Genomic DNA, 23,348 nt, shown 5'->3' with positions numbered 1-23,348 from the left:
GACTGTCGAATGATATACTCCAAGAACAAGTAATTTTTATGCATGTGAAAATTGTGAGAGTCTGCTCGATAGTGGCCATACCAGTACAGGACATTTCCTTACTTAAATTGTTGATCTAGTGTCTGGGCTACATATAAATACTGATATCAAAAAAAGTTTTGCATTACCTCGGTTCCTAGAGTTCCGGAACCTGTACAGAAAATTGGAATAGAGAGCAACATAAACATCATTTCCGCCCTTTTTATTGCTCTTGAAAACCACACATTTCATGTTGTACCACCATGCAGCGAGACCTTCAGAGGTGGTGGTCCGGATTGCTGTACACATCGGTTCCTCTAGTACCCAGTAGCACGTCCTCTTGCATTGATGCTTGCCTGTATTCGTCGTGGCATACTATCCAGAAGTTGATCAAGGCACTGATGGTCCAAATTGTCCCACTCCTCAACGGCGATTCGGCATAGATCCCTCAGAGTGGTTCGTGGGTCACGTCGCCCATAAAAAGCCCTTTTCAATCTATCACAGGCATGTTCGATAGGCTTGATGTCTGGAGAACACGCCACTCTAGTCGAGAGATGTCGTTATCTTGAAGGAAGGCAATCAAAAGATGTGCACGATGGGGGAGCGAATTGTCGTCCACGAAGATAAGTGCCTCATCAATATGCTGCCGATATGGTTCCAGTATCGGTCGGAGGATGGCATTCACGTATCGTACAGCCGTTACGGCGCGTTCCATGACCGCCAGCGGCGTACGTCGGCCCCACATAACGCCACCCCAAAACAGCAGGGAACCTCCACCTTGCTGCACTCGCTGGACAGTGTGTCTAAGGCGTTCAGCCTGACCGGGTTGCCTCCAAACACGTCTCTGACGATTGTCTGGTTGAAGGCATATGCGACACTCATCGGTGAAGAGAACGAGATGCCAGTCCTAAGTGGTCCATGCAGCATGTTATTGCGCCCATCTATGTCGCACTGCATGGTTTCGTGGTTGCAAAGATGGACCTCGCCATCGACGTCGGGAGTGAAGTTGCGCATCATGCAGCCTATTGCGCACAGTTTGAGTTGTAACACGATGTCTTGTGACTGCACGAAAAGCATTATTCAACATGGTGGCGTTGCTGCCAGGGTTCCTCCGAGTCATAATCCGTAGGTAGCGGTCATCCACTGGAGTAGTAGCCCTTGGGTGGCCTGAGCGAGTTCCTGTCTCTCTGTATCTCCTCCATGTCCGAAAAACATCGTTTGGGTTCACTCCGAGACGCCTGTACGCTTCCCTTGTTGAGAGCCCTTCCTGTCACAAAGAACAATGCGGACGCTATCGAACCGCGATGTTGACAGTCTAGGCATAGTTGAACTACAGACAACACAAGCCGTGTTCCTCCTTCCTGGTGGAATGACTGGAACTAATCGTCTGTCGGACCCCTCCGTCCAATAGGCGCTGCTCATGCATGGTTGTTTAAATCTTTGGGCGGGTTTAGTGACATATCTGAACAGCCAAATGGATTGTGTCTGTGATACAATACACGCAGTCAACGTCTATCTTCAGGAGTTCTGGGAACCGGGGTGATACAAAACTTTTTTTATGTGTGTAGCTATTAGCGCTTTTTCAGTATCATAGTTCGACTGTCCATTGTTTTTAAGTAAATTTTCTGTTCGTTTTTTAATAAATAATTTCATTGTTCCCATCGATTCTTCAAAACAATATGGGACCTGGTTTAGATAAACTCCGAGTTTAATTCATCACCTTACTAAACTGTGCACTACCTGTTCGCAAATGTCAGGTTTCAGAACACGGGAGGCGTGCAACATTATTAAACTACCTAAGAAATGAAATGTATCCGCATGCACTAGTTGGAGAAGTATCACGCTTTCATCGGTGTCAAGTAACGTCTTTGGCCTCGTTCTTATAAAAGCGATACAAGAAGCAGTAGACTGTCGACTACGAAACAGGTCTGAACAAACATTTGTACTGAGAAACATACAGAACAATGCATAGGTTTTAACTGTCCACTGCACCTAATCTTTCTTGATTTTTTTAAAACAATGTTTTGACAACACACACCAAGAATCATTGTGGCATGCTGAAAGCCTATATGGAATATCTGGGCATACTATAGATGTTTTCAGAAACCTGTACCTAGACTCGATCAGCTGAATGAGAACAGAAGATGGCAAAATCCCTTCATTTAGCATTTCTGAGGACGTTAGGCAAGGACACATTTTGTCACGATTACATTTCATGTTAGACACAGATTTCCTAATGAGAAAAACTATGGGCAAATCCAATTAGTGCCACTCCAATTAGTTCCAACCAAAGCGTTACAGTGGGCCGTCGTGGCTTACGGATAACATAAACCCCACAAAGTTTACGACTACCAAGCAGGATCGAACTGTCAATTCTGTAGAGCTAAAATGAATGGTGTTTAAACAAACACACTGTGCATAAAATGCGAAAATTTATCTACTCAAATTATAGTAAACAGAAGATAATACAAAATGTGGACTGATTTCCGTATATCTCCGAAGTTCGTCCGTTTGTTATCAAGTTCATCGCTACCTAAAGTACAACGTCAACGAACAATGAAGACAGTTCACATAAGTTTGATAAACCGTATTCCTTCTTCGTGTTACCAGTTTAAGGATCTGAAAGTTTTTTGTGGGCTTGACGATAATAGTTTCAGTCTCAGTTTCGAATTTGCCTCTCTTCTCATGACGTTTAATTGAGAGCTGTACTACTTATGCATTTACACTTCAGTATACTGAGGTAAGTTGAAGGAATGCTTTGTTTTTGTAAGGCCGTTAGTACAGACTTGACAGAAATTGTACCCATAGCTCTGTTATAATCTATGAATGTCATACTTTTTGGTTCATGCCACAATAGCCGTCTCACGGCTTGCAGGTGACTCATTGTGCTATAATACTTCTCAAGTCAGTTCATCTTTTTACTTGATAAAGTGTTTTTCGAATGAGGTTATTTGTAATTCTTGTGATCACCTCGGACTTAACTAAGCTGATGACTATATACCCTCATGTTCAGAAAAAGCAGAACATCTTGAACGAGTACAGATAGGACGTTCATATTCACAGACCAAGTACATTAGTACGTTCTGTAGAAATGAGTAGAATATGAGTCACCTCGGTTCTGCATGTGTCCTGTTGCCTAACAGGCACAGGGTCCTTTGAGCTATACTACTTTCACCTGGTTCTGCATTCACCTGGTTCCAAAGTTCATCTGTGGTGGTTGGCATTGGGTCACAGTGCTGCACCCGTGATTTCGCCGTGTCCCACACATTTTCCATTGGCGAAAAGTCTGATGATCTGGCGGGCCAGGGCAGAAGGATGACGTCCTGTGCCACCAAGAAGGCTCGTATTCGTGCAGCAACATGTGGTCGTGCATTGTCTTGCTGAAAAATGGAGCCTGGGGTGTTGTGCAGAAAGGGTACGGCTATGGGTCGCAGGATGCCATTCACGTAGGTCACACTGGCCACAGTTCCCTGGACACGCACCATTTGTGATTTATGGTTGAACCCAGTAGCACCCCACACCATATGGTCTTGAGTTGGCGCTGTATGTGTTGTGCGAATGCAGTAACTGTGATGCTGCTCCCCCTGTCTGTGGCGAACCAAAATGCGGTCAACAGTTTCAAACAACCACAACCTGGATTGGCTCGAAAACACTGTCTGATGCTATTCCCGACCACAGTGACGTCGTTCTATACCCATTGCCCTCTAGCATGTTTCAGCACATTCGTCAAAGGTAGGCAGAGAAGTGGACGACGCCTTAATAGACCCCTGATAGTGTACGATATGTTCCACAGTTGCGCCAGTGCAGAGGAGGACACAAATCTGTCGTGCAATGCCATTCAGATTAGGTATCCATCTTCAAGGAGGGTGGTCTGGGTTGTGCGATCATCCCATCTCGTCGTGTTCTATGTCTTTTCGTGAGCCATTCTACACACACCCGTTGCATTGCTGAAACACTTCGTCGCACACGAGCAGCAATTTCGATTATGGATGAATCACATTCTCTCATGCCAATAATGCGCCCTCTTTCAGAGTCATAGATTTGACGGTACGGATCGTGTGTACGTCTGCGAGGCATCCTGCACACCTGCTCAAGTCTCACTGATCCATTACCTTCTGTTTGTAGCAATTTTTAGCAACAACGAGAGCCGCAGGCACATTTTACTGGTAGGTGATGTTGCGCCAACGTACCGATGTTGACCTGGAATCCGCGGACTGACAGGGTTCAAGTGCTCATCATTTCTGCAGAACATACGAATGTACATATCATGTGAACATGAACGTCCTGTCTCTAGTCGTTGAGGGTCTTCTGTTTTTCCCGAACATGGTGTAGTTGCTTCAAGAGTTGTGTCGCGAAACATGCTGATCAAAGAAGACTGCGTTCGTACAAGGATGCTCAAAGGGTAATGGTGGGAACTGTTTGTGTAAATGGTGGTAACTTACACACTACTACTAACCACGATGCGAAGACACTCAGTATCTGCTTCTGAATGGGTTCAGAGAGCTTTGTATACGTGCTTTTGCTATCTCGGACGCCATCCTGTAGTGTTCGACCACGGAAACAAAAGGTTCTCATAGTCAACATGACAGTGGGTGAGGGTGGAACCGTTTCTGTTGCTCTAACCCCGTGGGACGGCAACGGCATCTTAGGGCACAAGTTGGGCCACCTCTATTGGCACTAATTCTCAGAACGTGGAAATAATTAGTACCCCTTAATGTCAGTATGGCTCCAACTTAAATTCGACCATAACAGCCCCGATCTTAATGGACTTTCACTGTCTTGCGCTCTTTGTAAATTACGTAAATGGTGAACGTGACAGTTACTTCATCCTCATTGATCGACAGTCCTCCATGCAGGCAACCCATCGGTGGTATCCGTTGACTGACGAACAGTTATCTTATTACATAATATGACTGATTTATTTGAATGACTTTCTAATTAATTCGCTGCTAGCTCTGTGATTGACATCAATGAAGTCGGAATTTTGCAATCAACTTGAAACTGTGATTGAAATTACGAAATTAGTTTTATTTGGGTCTCTTTTTATATGATGGTTACTGGACTAGACAGCCATTCTGGCTTTGCCCAAAGCATTGTATGCATTTGAAAGTCTCCAGATTAAAGTTTCCCCAGTAGTAATGCCGTGTTAGCTGTTATTTCAGCCTATATTTTGTAGCCAGCTGAGTTACTTTTCTACTTCATTAGCACGTAGTGATAGCTTGAGGAGTCTATTTGTTGCAGAACGAAATAAGGCCTTCTCATCACGTTTACAACTGATTTTAAAGTAACTTCCAAGTGAGCTTCAGTTTGTAAAATTGTGAAGGTAACTTTGAACTGGATGACAATGCAATATTAACTTGCTTTCTTGTCTCTCTGATCCATCTAACTTCCGTACGGGTAGAGGTGGGAGTGAGAGTGTGGGTGAAAATGTTTAGTAACACCTGACAGCTTGGCTGCCTGCAGGACAAGCATGTTGTGCAGGTAGTATAGCAGTGCATTCCAGGCAGTAAGCGAGCAGATGTGCAGAGCTCAGCAGATAGGCAGGAAGCGAGATGAACATCGCATTCTTGTCTTACTGTCTATTCAGCACAAAATTTTCGTTGATTTTAAACCAGCTGCCAATGAACTGGAAGCCTGAAGTGTTAAACATAACACAGAAATGTGTATCAATGCAATATTAACTCATTTTCTTGTCTGTGTGTGGCAGAGGGTACTTCGTTTACCATTTTCATGATCTTCAGACTTAAAGCTTTAAACCTAACGGAGAACTGAATTAGAATACAGTATTATCTAGCTTTCTTGTCTGGTGAAAAGTGGAGGATAGTTTGTGTACCACTATCATATCCCTCTTTACCTGTTCCACATACACGTTGTTCTCAGGAAGAACAGTAACTGGTAAGCCTCTGTTTGATCTCAGATATCTCTAATTTTTACTTTTACGGTCTTTTCACGAGATATACATGGGAAGAAACAATATATTGGTTGAGTCAGGCGCAGAGACAATGAAATAATGGTAAAATTTGTAATCCCTCCAAGATGTATTAAATCGATTGAAAAATTTCACACACACATACAGCTACAGTGCGAAAATAGTTATTTGAATAAAAATTGATTTTTAATATACCACGTTTTGACATTCCGATATAAACCATAAAACTATAACTTCCAGTCCCATACTGATTTCTAAACTCAAGCAGATAGTACTGATAATTTGTGATTATGAATTCTTAATAGCTATGCTGTGATAATACTTTTAAGATTTAAAGAGTAAAACGTACAGTACATGCAATACATAAGTGATGCATGAACAGTTCACATCCATTCTATTACCCTACTTACTAAATTATGCATGAATAATTTACTTCTATTGCATGTGGCCCACATTTTTCATTTTAAATCTTTCAACAATTTTCATAGCTATTAATATCTCTTTAGAAATCTGCGTGTGGCTACGAGAAATTGATTCATGAATTAGTTTAATAGGTTGCATACTAAAAGTTCTTTATTAGTTAAATATTTATTATATTGAGCAGGATGACATGATGCAGCAAGAATGATGGTGTCAGAAGATGTAGGTTTGATTCATAGCAAAGCGAAGACCAAAATATATAAATAAATAAATAATATTATCTTGTTGGTACTCCATTGTAAAGGCAACATTATTATGTATTTTGCTACAGGCATTTCAAATTGGTCAGTTTCTTGTAGTGAACTGTAGAATGAGCACTAGCGTTAATTACAGGAAGTTCTTTAACTAATTTATTTTCTAAATAATTGACAAAAATGTCAAAAATGCTATTGGAGATACTATGGGTAATCCGTCTTTTTGAAGAAAGATTTTGTTTCGAAAACTATAATAGTTGTATTCTAGTACAATTTTCAGTACTACAATAATTTCCATAACGCCTTCTGCGTTAGCAAACTGTTTTTATTTTATTTTTGCAATTGTTTCGTTTATAGGGGTATTACTATACATGTTGCTATGTCAGGCAAACACTTGACAGTGATACATGGATGCTTAATTCCTTCTGCCAGTTCATAAAAGTCTTTTATAGAGCAATTTTTTCAAAAAAATAAAATTGTCTGTTAACAGTTTGTCGTTTTTATCCAGTAAATATCCAGATTTCTCTACAACGTTAGCTGCTGGTACAGGGCCATTATTCTTGTGCATTTCAATCTGTAAATGTAGAGAAGAAGAAATGTAGAGAAGAAGACATTGTTTTCACAATGTCTTCGTCTTTTTTGTCACTGAATAGAAAGCAGCTACAATCGATAGCTTTCCTGACTGCTGCTTTCAGTTTATTTGTTGGTTTACTACTTATTTGTGTAATATTATTTGCAAAAAAGAACTTTTCTGTTTTCTCAATAAAATCATGCGTATAAGTAATAATCGAAGTGGTGGCCTTATCTGCCTTAGTAATCGAGGACTTATGCTGTTTAGTTTCAGTTTAATGTTGTGACGTACAGCACACAAACCGTCGGTTGGGCACCACTTAGAATTTTGTTGATTCCTATGGGTAGTCTCGGTTACATTTATGGAATGTATTGCCATTTTGGCGTGAGCTAATAAGCTTTTAATTTACCTATTTTCCAAAACGGGTTGATGCCAGAATTATTACTTATTTCATGATAATTACTGCAGACAACGAAATACTGACATACATTAATTCATGTCACACTATATCTAACTCACTATAGCAATTTTTTGTTAATACAGCAGGAAGCACAAACATCGCTGCCAGTAGTCATTTAGCACATTTGTTTCATTTGACTTGGAATGCTATCTTTATTAGTTTCAGTCGGTATTACGATAAAATACACTTGACAATAATTTTTGTTGCTAATAGAAGTTGTTTCATTATAAAATAGAATGGGATCATTGTGATTCAGCGTTATGAAAGCTTTTATTAATTAAAAAATTATACCGTACCCAAAATGAATTTTGTTAAGTTTGACGTTTCCATTGTTTAGAGATGACTGTGATTACTATATGTTCGTTAAAGTGAGTAGTATGACAATGGGACGTTTTGCACGCAGATCAAGCGGATGCCCCTAACTGGTGCTGCATTCGCCAAATATCTAAGATGATGGTGGCGCGTAATTAAAAAATACGAGATGTCGGGTGTGGGAAATTGAAAAATATCCTATGTGGTGGTGATAGGAAATTTAAAAATAAAAATCAGAAGTTGTGGAACCAGCCCCGTTTTCCCAAGCCTAAAATGGTAGGAAATAAAAAAAAAAATACGAGACTGTACGACCAGCAGGTTGTGCCTTGCAGCCCCTCTGATGCCACAATCCAGGTGCCATGTTCAAAAGTGTCTGAATGGCCGAACAACAGAGAGGTAATTCCACATCTGTATTATTAATCAAAAATATCTATGAGCTGAAAAAGTTTATAGAGCAAAAATGTGTATAGTAAATGTAATCTTTTTGTTTCCCACATCAAGCGATTACCGCTGATAATAATTCAATCATTATCCTGCACTTAGTGCCAAGTACAAATAAATGTTTTCACACAAAAAATTTCTGTAATAATTATAAGATACCCCTGACTCTACTGGTGACATAACCTACTAGTTAGGCTGCACATGTGAATGGACAAAAAATTGATATTTGTGCCACACTTGGCGCAAGGCACAAATTAAATATTTCCTCATTCAAAATGGTCTATAGCAGCACAAAACTGCTAAAATAACATGCTAAGCAAGCAGTTGATAGTTCCTCCTAGGCCTAAATGAGATTATGGGAGTAGAAAAACGGTGTAATATTTACCAAAAATGCGTTAGCATAACCACAATGGTCACGTGAGTGTTTAATACCATGTCTAAATGGTTTATATTAGTGTTCTCTAAAATACATGTTAGAAAAATAAGGTGTCAGTCACTGGAAGAACGCAATTATTATGTAACATACTCTTCACTTCTAAAACATGAGTGCAGACTTAAATTAATGCCGCAATGATATTCTAATATCTAAACGGTCTGCAATATTTATCAAAGTACATAAAGACACTGGAATTTTTATCTTAGACCTACTTGATCCTATGGTACTGGTGGTACAAAAAGCAAACTTCTATCACCTGACGATTTTAGAAATTCTTCAGGAACGCTTCACTTTACCAAATACTACACGCATATTTTCATCTCTTCTTTCACCATAAATCAGCACTACACGAATAGAATTTTTATGCTAAAATTGTAAACTAAGTATATAATTGACCATTTGTTTTAATCTCTTTAATTCATGTAATATCATAATGTAAATGAAGCAACAAACGAATGAAGGCAGTCCATGGTATGATTTAGAAGTGTTACGATGGACAGACGTGTCACGTTTGACTGTTCGTTATGTGTCATGTTTTATAAGAGGAAGGAGTCTTTTGTGTAGTAATGAAAGGAAAGTGTGAGGAAGAAAACGCAAGGTTTGGAAACATAGTCATCTTGGTCGCGGCTCAGATTTATATGGACAGGCGGGCACGGGCGTGGAGTCAATTAAGGAAAAGCTGATTATTTTCGGAAGGGAAAACAGTTTCCATTGCGACTGAAAGCGGAGAAGCTTAAGATCACAGGGATATTGTATTGACACGGAGAACACAGTACTAATATGAGACGAACAGAACTCAGAAAAAATGGCTACACCGTTGTTGCGAAACCAAACCAAAATTTCGAGAAGAAAACTAATTCTGAAACTGGAGACAGAAGAGGAAATTACAAGGGTTGGAGATTTTGAAGAAAGTAGAAAAACGAGAACCAAGAACTGCAAGAGAACAGATTTTTCAAGATCCAGTGCAGAACACATTTTGAAGCAGAAGCTAATGATTCATCGAGCAACATGCATCCAGAAGCAATCACATCAAGAGAATGCAAATATACTGTGGTGTCTCTTGTCAGTATACTGAGAAATTTACTGTTTATTTTGGACCGAAAAGAGGCTGTAAATTTAACCCATTTAGTGAATTAAAATGTAAATGTCGTGTGACTAGTGCCTCCCGTCGGGTAGACAGTTCGCCGGGTGCAAGTCTTTCGATTTGACGCCACTTCGGCGACTTGTGCGTCGATGGGGATGTAACGATGATGATTAGAACAACACAGCACCCAGTCCCTGAGCGGAGAAAAACTCTGACGCGGCCGGGAATCGAACCCGGGCCCTTAGAATTGACATTCTGTCGCGCTGACCACTTTCTTTTTTTTCTTTGATCGTATTTTGTTCTGTGTTGATCGTTGAATTTTTTCTTGGTGGACGTCCGATGACACTCGTTCACGTTGTTCGTTGATCCGTTCACTCAGTTTTTTTTTTTAATTACAAAGGGTAGCTAAACCCTCTGACCGAACACGCTGAGCTACTGTGCCGGTTCCACTCAGCTACCGGCGGCGGACATTCAGTGAACTGTGTGATGAATTGAGACTGTCTGTTAATATTTCATATATCGAACTGTGAAGCAAAATGTTCAAATGTGTGTGAAATCTTATGCGACTTAACTGCTAAGGTCATCAGTCCCTAAGCTTACACACTACTTAACCTAAATTATCCTAAGGACAAACACACACACTCATGCCCGAGGGAGGACTCGAACCTCAGCCCGGACCAGCCGCACAGTCCAGGACTGCAGCGCCTGTGACCGCTCGGCTAATCCCGCGCGGCAACTGTGAAGCAGTTAACAAAATGTTCATTTGCGCATTGTAAGGACTAAAGCGAAAGATATATAAGTAGTGAAAGCTAATAAAGTAACGACTTGCCATATGAACATATAGTTAAGCAGCTGTCCATTATCAAAGTTTAAAAATGTTCCGAACCGACAATCTTTCCTAAATAGATTCAAAATTCTGCAGTGTGCTTTCACCCGCGAGACAGCGCGCCAGAACTACAGCTGAAATTTGTTTTGCTTTTGGCTATTTTGTTTTCCTGTTAACAAGGTTGACAATATAGCGACCTTCATTTTGTCTTCGTCCAGTGATCATCATAATGCTTGCAGTGTGCCATCACCCAAGGACACCCAACCTAATGACAGTGACAGCAGATGAGAAAAATGAACATGTCAACGTTTTCTACACAGAAACAACCTTTTGTTTGTAAAATGTCAAGGCAGCATCATTACAGACTATCACGTAGGCGTTTATAAAGTTACAAGATCTGCAAATCTGTTGTCCTCAAGAAAATAAACAAGCAGAGTTTTAATGCATATCAGCAGCAACATACACAAATGAATTATGAGAGGTTGTGGCCATTTTAATGTACCCAAAAACCGATATTGGTCTTGACCATAAGATTTAGATTAATAAATGCACCACGAAGTAAATTAGAGTGCAACTTCCGTAACGTTACCTTCCCCTGCATTTTCGCTTAGGTTTGAACTACCTGTTGTACGTAACCATTATTAGTCTTATTTGATGGTCCACATTCAAACATATTCATATTCATCCTTATGTAACTCAATGACGATGTGAATGTGATGTAGACAGAAGTATATCACTTATTAGTATATGTACGAATATAAATTAAACTCTGGGTTTGCATATGGTGTCCCTGTCTAGTGTATGTCACTTTGAGTTAAAAACCCCTTTCAAGACTATTACAAACATCCGTTAGAACATCTTACGAGGTACCGACAAACAAGTATACACTGATAAGCCTTGTTTGTTCATTTTCTCAGAATTCTGCACTATATCAATGGTAATAGATATCCATATACACTGAAGCGCCAAAGAAACTGGTATAGGCATGCGTATTCAAATACAGAGGTATGTACAGGCAAAATACGGCACTGCGGTCGGCAGTACCTATTTAGGACAACAGGTGACTTGCGCAGTTGTTAGATTGGTTACTGCCGCTACAACGGCAAGTTATCAAGGTTTAAGTAAGTTTGCACGTGGTGTTATAGTCAGCGCACGAGCGGTGGGACACAGCATCTCCGAGGTAGCGATGAAGTGGGGATTTTCTTGTGCGGTCACTTCACGAGTGTACAGTGAATATCAGGAATCCCGTAAAACATCAAACCTCTGACACCACTGCGGCCGGTAAAAGATCCTGCAAGAACGGGATCAGCGACGACTGAAGAGAATCGTTCAACGTGGGAGAAGTGCAGCCCTTCCGCAAATTGCTGCATATTTCAATGCTGGGCCATCAAAAAGTGTCAGTGTGTGAACCATTCAACGAAACATCATAGATATGGGCTTTCGGAGACGAAGGCCCACTCGTGCACCATTGATGATCGTAAAACACAAAGCTTTGCTCCTCGCCTGGGCCTGTCGACATAGACACTGGACGGTTGAAGATTGGAAATATGTTGCCTCGTCGGACGAGTCTGGTTTCAAATTGTATCGAGCGGATGGAAGTGTACGGGTATGCAGAAAATCTCATGGAACTATGGACGTTGCATGTCAGCAGGGACTGTTCAATCTGGTGGAGGCTCTTTAATGGTGTGGGGCACGTGCAGCTGGAGTGATACGGGACTCCTGATACGTCTACACTCCTGGAAATTGAAATAAGAACACCGTGAATTCATTGTCCCAGGAAGGGGAAACTTTATTGACACATTCCTGGGGTCAGATACATCACATGATCACACTGACAGAACCACAGGCACATAGACACAGACAACAGAGCTTGCACAATGTCGGCACTAGTACAGTGTATATCCACCTTTCGCAGCAATGCAGGCTGCTATTCTCCCATGGAGACGATCGTAGAGATGCTGGATGTAGTCCTGTGGAACGGCTTGCCATGCCATTTCCACCTGGCGCCTCAGTTGGACCAGCGTTCGTGCTGGGCGTGCAGACCGCGTGAGACGACGCTTCATCCAGTCCCAAACATGCTCAATGGGGGACAGATCCGGAGATCTTGCTGGCCAGGGTAGTTGACTTACACCTTCTAGAGCACGTTGGGTGGCACGGGATACATGCGGACGTGCATTGTCCTGTTGGAACAGCAAGTTCCCTTGCCAGACTAGGAATGGTAGAACGATGGGTTCGATGACGGTTTGGATGTACCTTGCACTATTCAGTGTCCCCTCGACGATCACCAGTGGTGTACGGCCAGTGTAGGAGATCGCTCCCCACACCATGATGCCGGGTGTTGGCCCTGTGTGCCTCGGTCGTATGCAGTCCTGATTGTGGCGCTCACCTGCACGGCGCCAAACACGCATACGACCATCATTGGCACCAAGGCAGAAGCGACTCTCATCGCTGAAGACGACACGTCTCCATTCGTCCCTCCATTCACGCCTGTCGCGACACCACTGGAGGCGGGCTGCACGATGTTGGGGCGTGAGCGGAAGACGGCCTAACGGTGTGCGGGACCGTAGCCCAGCTTCATGGAGACGGTTGCGAATGGTCCTCGCCGATACCCCAGGAGCAACAGTGTCCCTAATTTGCTGGGAAGTGGCGGTGCGGTCCCCTACGGCACTGCGTAGGATCCTACGGTCTTGGCGTGCATCCATGCGTCGCTGCGGTCCGGTCCCAGGTCGACGGGCACGTGCACCTTCCGCCGACCACTGGCGACAACATCGATGTACTGTGGAGACCTCACGCCCCACGTGTTGAGCAATTCGGCGGTACGTCCACCCGGCCTCCCGCATGCACACTATACGCCCTCGCTCAAAGTCCGTCAACTGCACATACGGTTCACGTCCACGCTGTCGCGGCATGCTACCAGTGTTAAAGACTGCGATGGAGCTCCGTATGCCACGGCAAACTGGCTGACACTGACGGCGGCGGTGCACAAATGCTGCGCAGCTAGCGCCATTCGACGGCCTACACCGCGGTTCCTGGTGTGTCCGCTGTGCCGTGCGTGTGATCATTGCTTGTACAGCCCTCTCGCAGTGTCCGGAGCAAGTATGGTGGGTCTGACACACCGGTGTCAATGTGTTCTTTTTTCCGTTTCCAGGAGTGTACATACGACTGTGGCAGCTGACACCTAAGCATCCTGTCTGATCATCTGCATCCATTCATGTCCATTGTGGATTCCCACGGACTTGGAAAATTCTAGCAGGACAATGTGACACATCACACATTCAGTATTGCTACAGAGTGACTTCAGGAACATTCTTATGAGTTTAAACACTTTCGCCGCACACGAAACCCCCAGACATGAACATTATTGAGCATATCTAAGATGCCTTGCAACGCGCTGTTCAGAAGAGGTCTCCACTCCCTCGTAGTCTTACGTATTTATGGACAGTCCTGCAGGATTCGTGGTGTCAATTGTCTCCAGCACTACTTCAGACAATAGTCGAGTCCATGCCACGTCGTGTTGCGGCGCTTCTGCGTCCTCGAGGGGGCCCTACACGATATTAGGGTGGTGTATATGCTCTTCAGTGTATATGCTTGAAGACGATTTCAAGAGAAGTTAAAGTTTTGGGAACTATAAACGCTCAAGTAATTCTGATGTAAAAACGTTCATATTTGTCTTTGTTATTTGTAAGACTGAATTGACCGTTACTTTAGTGATCACAGATTGAAGTTACTGGAGAGATAGTGACAGGCTCATTCTACTGGGGCGTCCATTCAGTACCCAATTGTTTTGTTAATCGAAATCAGTCGACAGGTTCGTGGCATTTGGAGATATATTCTAGTTAGTAGTGTTCATCTGCGTTCTCGCTGGGTATTGGTGTCCTGAACGCTTGTGACAGTACATGGAACTCTTACTACTGGGTCATTGTACACAAAGAGGTGATACTATTGGGATTAGCTGCCTTACAAGGGAAGGCCACAACCTTCGAATCATGGATTTACTTCAGTCATGCGCTGGGACGACATACTGTCCAAGTATTAAGGCGTACTACTTATGCAGTATCGAGAAAATGCAAGAGAAGTTTTATACGTCGAATGTGTACCGGTGCGTTGCGAACCCGAGCTCGTGGTGGCGGCAGTCGAATGGTTAGCGTTCTACCTCCGTAATCGTTGGAACTCTGAACGGAGACCCATTCATCCTCTTTTATATTATTGTTTACAACACTGGTCATATTATTTAATAAATATAACATTTGAGAGGTAATAGAAAGAAAAAAGACGTATATTTGCAAGGACTTTTATTGATTCTCCATATTATACAGTTGTTTTCTAAATTTAGCTATTACGAAAAACATATTTTTAACTATCGACAAGTAAACGACCAAACATATTACATTTACCTGAACATGTATGCCTCTCGTGATTTACGATATCCCTTGTTCAAATGGTTCAAATAGCTCTGAGCACTATGGGACTAAACTTCTGAGGTCATCAGTCCCCTAGAACTTAGAACTACTTAAACCTAACCAACCTAAGGACATCACACACATCCATACCCGAGGCAGGATTCGAACCTGCGACCGTAGCGGTCGCGCGGTTCCAGCATATCCCTTGTACCTGCAATCGGGTAAGATACCTAGAACTACTTTGCAACGGGAGACTTCGGTCTGCAGACGTAGAGAGAGGCTCCATTCAGGAGTTAACATGCATAGCGGTGACACCTTGCTAATGTGGCAAGAATGAATAGTGTACATGCGAATGTTTTGAAAATCATAGTCACAGAGTATAGTTTAAGAGGTCATGCATATATACGTGTTTTTCATTAAATTATCTTTCAGATATTATATTTGCAAAATAATATGACCAAAGTTTAAAAAAATATACATTAAAAAAAAGGAATGAGTGGGGCTCAATCAAGCCCTTCGCCGATTGCTGGGTTGAACGCTAACCACTTGACTACCGTCATCTGGTGCCTAGGTTCTCAACGCACCGGTAGATATTCGACGCGGAAAAGTTTCCTTGCGATTTTTTTGAAATTACCTAAGTAGTACACCTTGCTACTTGCGCATCGTGTTGCCCTTATGGACTACTAAAAAGTGCACAAAGTTTGAAGTAAATCCGAGATCCGACCATCGTGCCCTGTCACTGTTAGTCAGCTACAGTAGGCCATACTCAGGCTAACATGAAAGAATATTTTAAATTCTTTAAAGTTCGTGAAAATTGTCTTAACTAGTAGTAGCTGAAAGTAGTGGTAGGTGGTACTATATAGAAACGTTGCTTAGAACCGTTTCACACTCACCATTTTAGCGGGGAAGAAGATTATGCATCCTGTTCTATATTAGAAACATATAATCGATGTTACTGACAGGCTAATACTGCTCTTTTAATAATCTCCATCTGAGACCTACTTGGCGTTATTTTCGATGAAGACCGCGACATTTACCGATAGGAACTGTGGCACCAAGACTCTGTAAAACGTCAACAGACTGTATTACGTTTCCTTTCCGCAATCAACCAGTAAATAATACGAAAATCTAATTGTAATGAGCCAAATACGAAATGTAAACATAACAAAGTCAGTGATAATGATCTACAAGGTTCCACACATCGAGGATGGTTCAGTATCTCGAAAATACGATCTTTGCACCGAAATGAAATTATTTATCAAAGTGCGTAAAGATTTCAGTGCAAAACATATGTTGGTCGCTTATCATACTACGAAAGTATAACTACTGAACTTTTTTCGTGGGTCAAAATTAATTCTTTTTATCAAAAAACTATGTATGTTGCTTAAGGAAATATGTAAATATTTCGAGTACAAAACCAACATGGTAGTACTGTTGTAACTTAATTGTGGTGTAAGATTTTTTAGAAAATACACCGGCTCGCATATTGTCACTACTGATGTAACTTACTCGTGAAGCTGCACTCATCGATAGCCTTACTTCTATCATTATACCACACTTTCAAGAAGCAAAAGCTGCCTATACAAGTATTATTTGTCAAAATGCGTGAAGATTTATTCTGTAACATAGCAAAAATACGCATGGTACCACTTGCAACATTTTAAATTCCCTCTAATGAATTTAATGGCAATAGTGCATCGATTTTTCTGGAGATCAAGTAAAACATCCTAAACTACTTCTGCGACATAGGATAGAATAAATTCTTGGCACAGTAAGCAGAGGACTAACAGGGGTGCATGTCTGAATGATTACATAGACCTACCTACCTGTGCTGTGTACTCGAAGTCCATCCGCACATACTCAGTCTGTTAACCTCGCTGCTCTTACATGTTATGCAGTTGCTCATACCCTGCGTCCCTATCTGTATGAGCCGATTTTGATTTGCAGTAACAGAACACAACTCCAGGAGAGGTTGTTTCAACATTACATAAGCAACAAACTAGTCTGGTGAAATCATAAAACGTTGTTGAGGCCCTGTGTCTACCAGTTTACGAAGGGTGGAACTTTAATAGTGGCAACTATTTATTTACAGCCTGTACAAAATAGATACGTGTTTCAAAGTTTTACTGACCTCCAAAGTAGTCACCAGCATTGTGTGTAATCCGTTGCTAGCGATGTGGAAGTCGTAGGATACTCTTAGCAGTGCCAGTTGTGCTGACAGCTCGAGCGGCGCGGTCTATTGCCCGACGAATCTGTAGCAGTTCTGAAGTGAATCCCGTGAAGTGTTTCCTTCAGTTTAGAAATCGAGTCAGGGGAGTGCAGTAGGCGGTATAGCACTTAGCAGCCCCCTCTGTCAAACAAATCAGTAACGGCTTGCACTGTACGTCCTTGAACATTGTGCTGCAAAATGATGGTCAGATGTCAGATCCTGCTGAAAGCTTCTGTCTTCTCTCTCTAAGCTGGTCGTAGGGTGTGTTCTCCCCCCCCCCCCCCACCCCCCCACCCCCACCCCCCGTCGCCCTCAAACCCATGTCCAACGTTTTTGCGGCGGTGCTCAGATCATAAAAAGGAGCGCACAAACGAACAAACATACAACCGTAAAATGAGAGAAAGTTTGAAAAAAAAAACACAAACAGTCTTGACCTCTAAAAACATTTATTTTGTCGTAGCCGGTTTCGGTCAGTTTCAGACCGTCTTCAGAACATCGTACCGTGAACGGTGGCAGTAAACGTCAATTCTGCAGTTGACTTTCGTGGAGCAGATACACCCGCTCCATTCACCGCCACCGTCTACCATCATGGTGAGAAAGTCTAAAAATGGTCGGAAACTAACTGAAATGGTTACCACAAAATAGGCGTTTTTTTGGGTTGGAGACTGTGTTCATTTTTAAAGCACTTTTTGCCACATCACTGTGCTCCACGAGAAATGTTCTCAAAAATTACTAAGTGAGCGAAACACTCACGAAAAATATAAACTCATGGGAGGAAAAAACTAAAAATGAAATCTATGAGAACCGCTCCTGACGTGTCCATGGTCGAAACAGAAACAATGGCCGACTGCTAAAAAATAGCAGAAAAAGCAGTACAATTAACAAACATTAGGTACGTGGAGCACAAGAAAAGAGTGCTGCTTTTGGTAGTATAGACGGTCCCTACTTCCCTATCAGAGAAAGACTTTCTAGGTGACCTGTATGATTTCAAGTAAAGTGAAAAACTGACGGATCAAGAGTCCCAAAACGAGTCAAGTATAGTTTCAAATCAGGCTTGAAAGGAAAGAGCATCAACAGCTTCATAACTGAAACAAGCCCAAGATCGCGTGCCAGTCTAATAAGACAGAATGGTGTATACTTTACCTTCCACGCTCTAAGAGCTGCAGACTTTGTGAACGTTCCAAAATACTGGAACTGCTGAGATCTGGAACATCGAAAACACAGCCAGTGTGCATCAAACGTGGGGAAAAATATCATGAAAGGTCAGAACACGAAACAAAAGAGAATAAAGTAGGTTGTATTCCCTGCAAGATGCGCAAGAGTGTCAGGAACAAAAGATATAGCCCTGACACGAGAATGTACCTAGACACAAGCGTGGTACAGAATTATAGAATGGTATCAACAAACAGGCTTTGCAATAGTAAAGGAACAGGAAAAGACGACCACTCCAGCTTTAGCATCCACTCTCGCAAAACAGAAACAAATGTTTCGAAGTAAACAGAGTATTTCGACGATATTGTAGCACAGGTCACAATATACTAATAGTTCACGAACTAAAACATAAATTTTTCAATAGGAGCACACTCGAAACAAGCCTAATGAACAGGGTAGACAGATTGACGAGGAGCTGCTAAACATTGAATATGCGCGTGAAAATACAGTTGATGAAAGTTCATGGTGTGACGATTTTCCAAGAGGGAACCACAACTTTGCGATAAAATTTGATAATAGTTCAACACGTAAGAACAGAATAAAGAAAAGTCTCATTAACACAGTATCACCTAAAAGACATTATTAATCTAAATATGACCATGCAAAATGCAGAAAATACTTGATGCCCGTTAAATTTGTGTCAAGATATTTCTCAAAGACAAATGATGAACTACACACACAGAAATACTTTTAACTTCAGAACTTGAATGTGCCGACTCCGACACCGCAACATCCGTCCTAGTCGCGCAAAATATCACTGAAAACAACAGCTAACTATAACTAGTCCACTACAGACTATGACCAATTAGAAGAAGATATACAACTATCAGACTAGAAAAAAAAGACAACTTCGAGACCGCCCAGAGGCTAGCGATACGACTAACACATCCACAGGGTGACAAAACTCTTTACCTTACAACAGAGCAAACGCCATGTTACTACGGGCAGTAAACCTATTAACAGGTTCGTGAGAAGTGTGTGATCTAATGAGGAAGGTGCATAAGCGTAGCTCAGAAGAAATAAACCTCGACAAAATATATAGAGATCTTGGATGCGCACACGGAAGAGTTCTGATCGACCACACCAAAACAATACCGCACTGCTATGTGTTTACAGATTGCCCACGGTAAAAAAACACAGCTTAAAGCCGGGGGGAATAGGCTATTAAGTGAGTGACTAATGACAGTTGCTACAGAACTCGCTACGGATATAATTTGCTTCCAAGAACCGTACTCCAAAATTGGTGGACCCATTTGTGTTCCATCGAGAGCAATAATAATTACCGGTGCCAATGACTGCCATAATAGCATTGAATGAAAGCACTGCAGTAACCAAAGTAAGCTAACACTGTAGCACGCACATGCCAACAATAGAACTCATATGTGGACATATCAACCGGGGTCATAGCCTCTACTTGTGCAGAATGCCCTGACAACACACAACCACATTTACTTTACATTAGTAACGTTGCACAGTTTGCAAGACAGAAAAGCATTTCAGTATGCAAGGAAACTACCACAAAGACGGTATTATGATACTCCAACAAAAATGACGATAGAGGAAGAGTAGTAAACGATAAACTACATGGACAAAATCTACATGCCTTTAAAGGGATGGACGCGGCCAACCTTCCAAGGTAACAGGACACAACAAAGGAGCATAGATATCTCTGTTGTAAATAATAAAGCTCTGACACAGATAGGAGACTGGGTCGTTTATGAAGGCTGCACATAATGTGACCAAAATGTAATCACATGAAAAACACACATTAGCAACGTAGCAGATGTTTTGTCTGAGGATAAACTCTTACTCCACAAAAGAGACTGGAGTAGACTGCGAGAAATCAGATAAAGTTATCCTTTGGAAAAGGTGACAGGAAGTGTGATCTACAAATTTCATACGGTGACTGAAGTGATACGGACACCGTAAAAGACAGTAGTACCACTCACAAACAACGAACCAAAGGAATACTCAGTAATCACACAGTGACATGAATTGACAGACTTGCAGCACAAGATAGAAAATAAACTCTTGGACAAAAATAAATAAATAAATAAATTAAAAATAGAAGAATACGATGCATGCAGAAAGAATTATCTGAATAGGACAGAAATAGGTATATGTGGTGTACATATGCAGGTAAACAAACGATTACCTTTTAAGAGAAAGTGGCTGATTTCTTCAAGAGAAAGAGCTTCAGAAATTGAGCAAGTCAATAACTGTTTGGCCCATCTCTGGTCCATACGCTGGCAGTTATTTGGCTTGGCATTGATAATAGAATTGTTAGATGTGCTCCTGAGTTATATCATGCCAAATTAAGTCCTGTTGGCGCTCTAGATCGTCAAAAAACAAATTTGATTGGAATGCCCTACCCATAATGCTCCAAACGTTCTCGATTATGGAGAGATCCGGTGACCTCACTGGCCATGGTAGGGTTTGGCAACCACGAAGACAAGCTGTGGAGACTCTCGCCGTGTGCGGACGGGCGTTATCTTGCTGAAATGTAAGCCTAGCATGACTTACCATGAGGGGCAACAAAAGGGGGTGTAGAATATCGTCGACGTACCGGTGTGCTGTAAGCCTGCACGGATGGCAACCAAATGATGCTATGAAATGAAATAGCACCCCAGACCATCATTACTGATCGTCGAAGTGCCGTTTGGGGCGCGTCCAGGAGTTCTTCGCTGGTCATCTGAGCCCATCTGGAAGCAAGACTATTCCCTGAAGACAATTCTGCTCCAGTCAATGAGATTCCAGTGTGTATGTGCCCGATACTGCTGCAACCAGGCTTGTGGTTTACAGAGATCAATGGCAGTCGACCCATTGTGAGGCGTGAGCTCAGTCCCCTTTCTGTGAGCCGCCTATTAGTGGTCTTTGTGGTCAGTGAAGAGCCAGATCCCTCGGTCGATGATAATGATCAATCCGGGGTTCTGAGTGCGTCTCTGATGACTTCTCTGTCCTCATATGCTTCCATCTCTAAAGGTCGACGGCATTCTTCTTGACGCTGTATTCGGTTACCCATTCCTGCAAAGACCATTGAATAGTTACATCGCTCTTATTCAAATGTGGAGCGATTCGCTTATTACTCCAACTGGCTTCTTTAGCCCAACTACACGTCCTCTCTTAAATGCTCACATCAACGTATATTGTTGACGCACCTGTCTGGACGCATACTGTCGGACTGAGTACGCGGAATCAAATTCGTAAAGACTTTATATCCTGGTATCGACATATCCCCTGTTTACTGTCGTTGGCAGCAGCATGGTGAAACTGCGCTGCAGCGTCAATGTTGCAGTTTCCAACGATGTCTGTATGAATATCAATTTGTGACCGATTTGCATATCTCCTTCGTGGTGCGTCGTTTTCTTTTCTCTTAGATTATATTACCAACAGGTAAATAACGCTAGAGGAAGACAAGCAATGCTGGATGTACACAGAGAGATGAAAAAGATATACAGAGGATCATTTTGAAAAGATAAGACCACTTTATCTGTAAGTTCTTTAATAATAGGCATGACTGGTTTCGCAGCATTTTATCTGGATCATTATGTGCAATCTGTACAAACTGACAGGCAACACCTCATGTAAGACAAGAAATAATAACTAAAATGAAAAGTATATACGAGATGACCATACAAAATCGAGTCACATTTCGATCGAGAGAAGAGAATGGGATGACCCAGCGTACATAGTAGCAAAGTTTTTGTTAAGTAGTGGGCGTCGAACATAAAATAGCATAGAATGCTCCCATGATATGGTCCCGTGATACATACAAAAGGACGAAAGCTATTAGGAAGAAATTCCCAATAAAAAACTATCAGGTACGTTAAATATCAATAAATTCAACTCCTCGTGGGTTACAGCATCTGGTGAGCTGATAAGGTCTCCGTTTATACCCGAATACCGATCAAAACAGGCCGTACATAATCATCTATAGGACTGTGTAACATTAAGCAGCTCACAGTTCCTCAGTTACCCAAAGTGGATTGAAAAAACCTACTGGTTAACACCCAGTCATTCAGTCTTACATTGCAGTTCATCAGAAAAAAATATCCAGTATAAAACTATTTTAAGGCTTAGCACGAACTGGCTTAAAGAGAAACGAATCTGAATATTGTGTTGTATCTAAGCATCTCAGTTGGCAGAAAGCAAAGCATTGTGAAGCCAGATGGCAAGAGGTGCACTTACCTACGTCTAGCGAATGCCCTGGATTGTGTAACGACAGGTGACGTGTCAGGACAAAGTGGTGGTATTGCCAGATAGTGGCATGGATGGAGGAGTTTTGTGGAGTGCACACGGGCATCCGCGGATAACTAGACAAATAGAATGATAGCTGAGCTGTTTGAAAGCCTGGTTAATACCTTATGATGAGTTAAAAGCAACGTAAATTTGTAAAAAAAACTATTATTAATGCCAGTATTGTCCATGGAAAAGCAGCACGTTAATGGTTGCAAAGTGATTGAAAACAGCAGCTATTGAAAGTTCGAAACTACGACATGCAACGGCAGTTAATAGAAATAACTAATAAAAGCCAGAATCTAGACCAGCGCGATATACTTAATGTTTTCTCATGCGACCCCCATACGAGATTCATCCCAAATGACTCTTTGGAAATAGGGAAATCAACCATGCCCCTCAATATGGCACAATGTAAGAGACAACTTGTTACAGTTTTACCGCAACATGCCATTGTGTATGGTAGATGGATGTAGGTTTGCTATAATGTCATGATATGTTATAACGTGGAGACTAATGGCCAGTTTGCTACAATTTTGT

At 41.9% G+C, this 23,348-nt stretch overlaps 1 protein-coding gene across 1 annotated transcript in view; it reads left to right on the top strand.

The window, feature by feature from the left end:
- Positions 1 to 23,348, top strand: part of LOC126419644 (odorant receptor 83a-like) — a 160,189-nt gene that overhangs the window by 105,912 nt on the left and 30,929 nt on the right. The window lies entirely within an intron of this gene.

The sequence above is a fragment of the Schistocerca serialis genome, chromosome 9 (genome assembly GCF_023864345.2).
Source record: "Schistocerca serialis cubense isolate TAMUIC-IGC-003099 chromosome 9, iqSchSeri2.2, whole genome shotgun sequence".
In the NCBI taxonomy this organism is placed as follows: Eukaryota; Metazoa; Arthropoda; class Insecta; order Orthoptera; family Acrididae; genus Schistocerca; species Schistocerca serialis.
The sequence above is the reverse complement of the archived record's forward strand: the minus strand, read 5'-3'. Positions and strand labels throughout refer to the sequence as shown.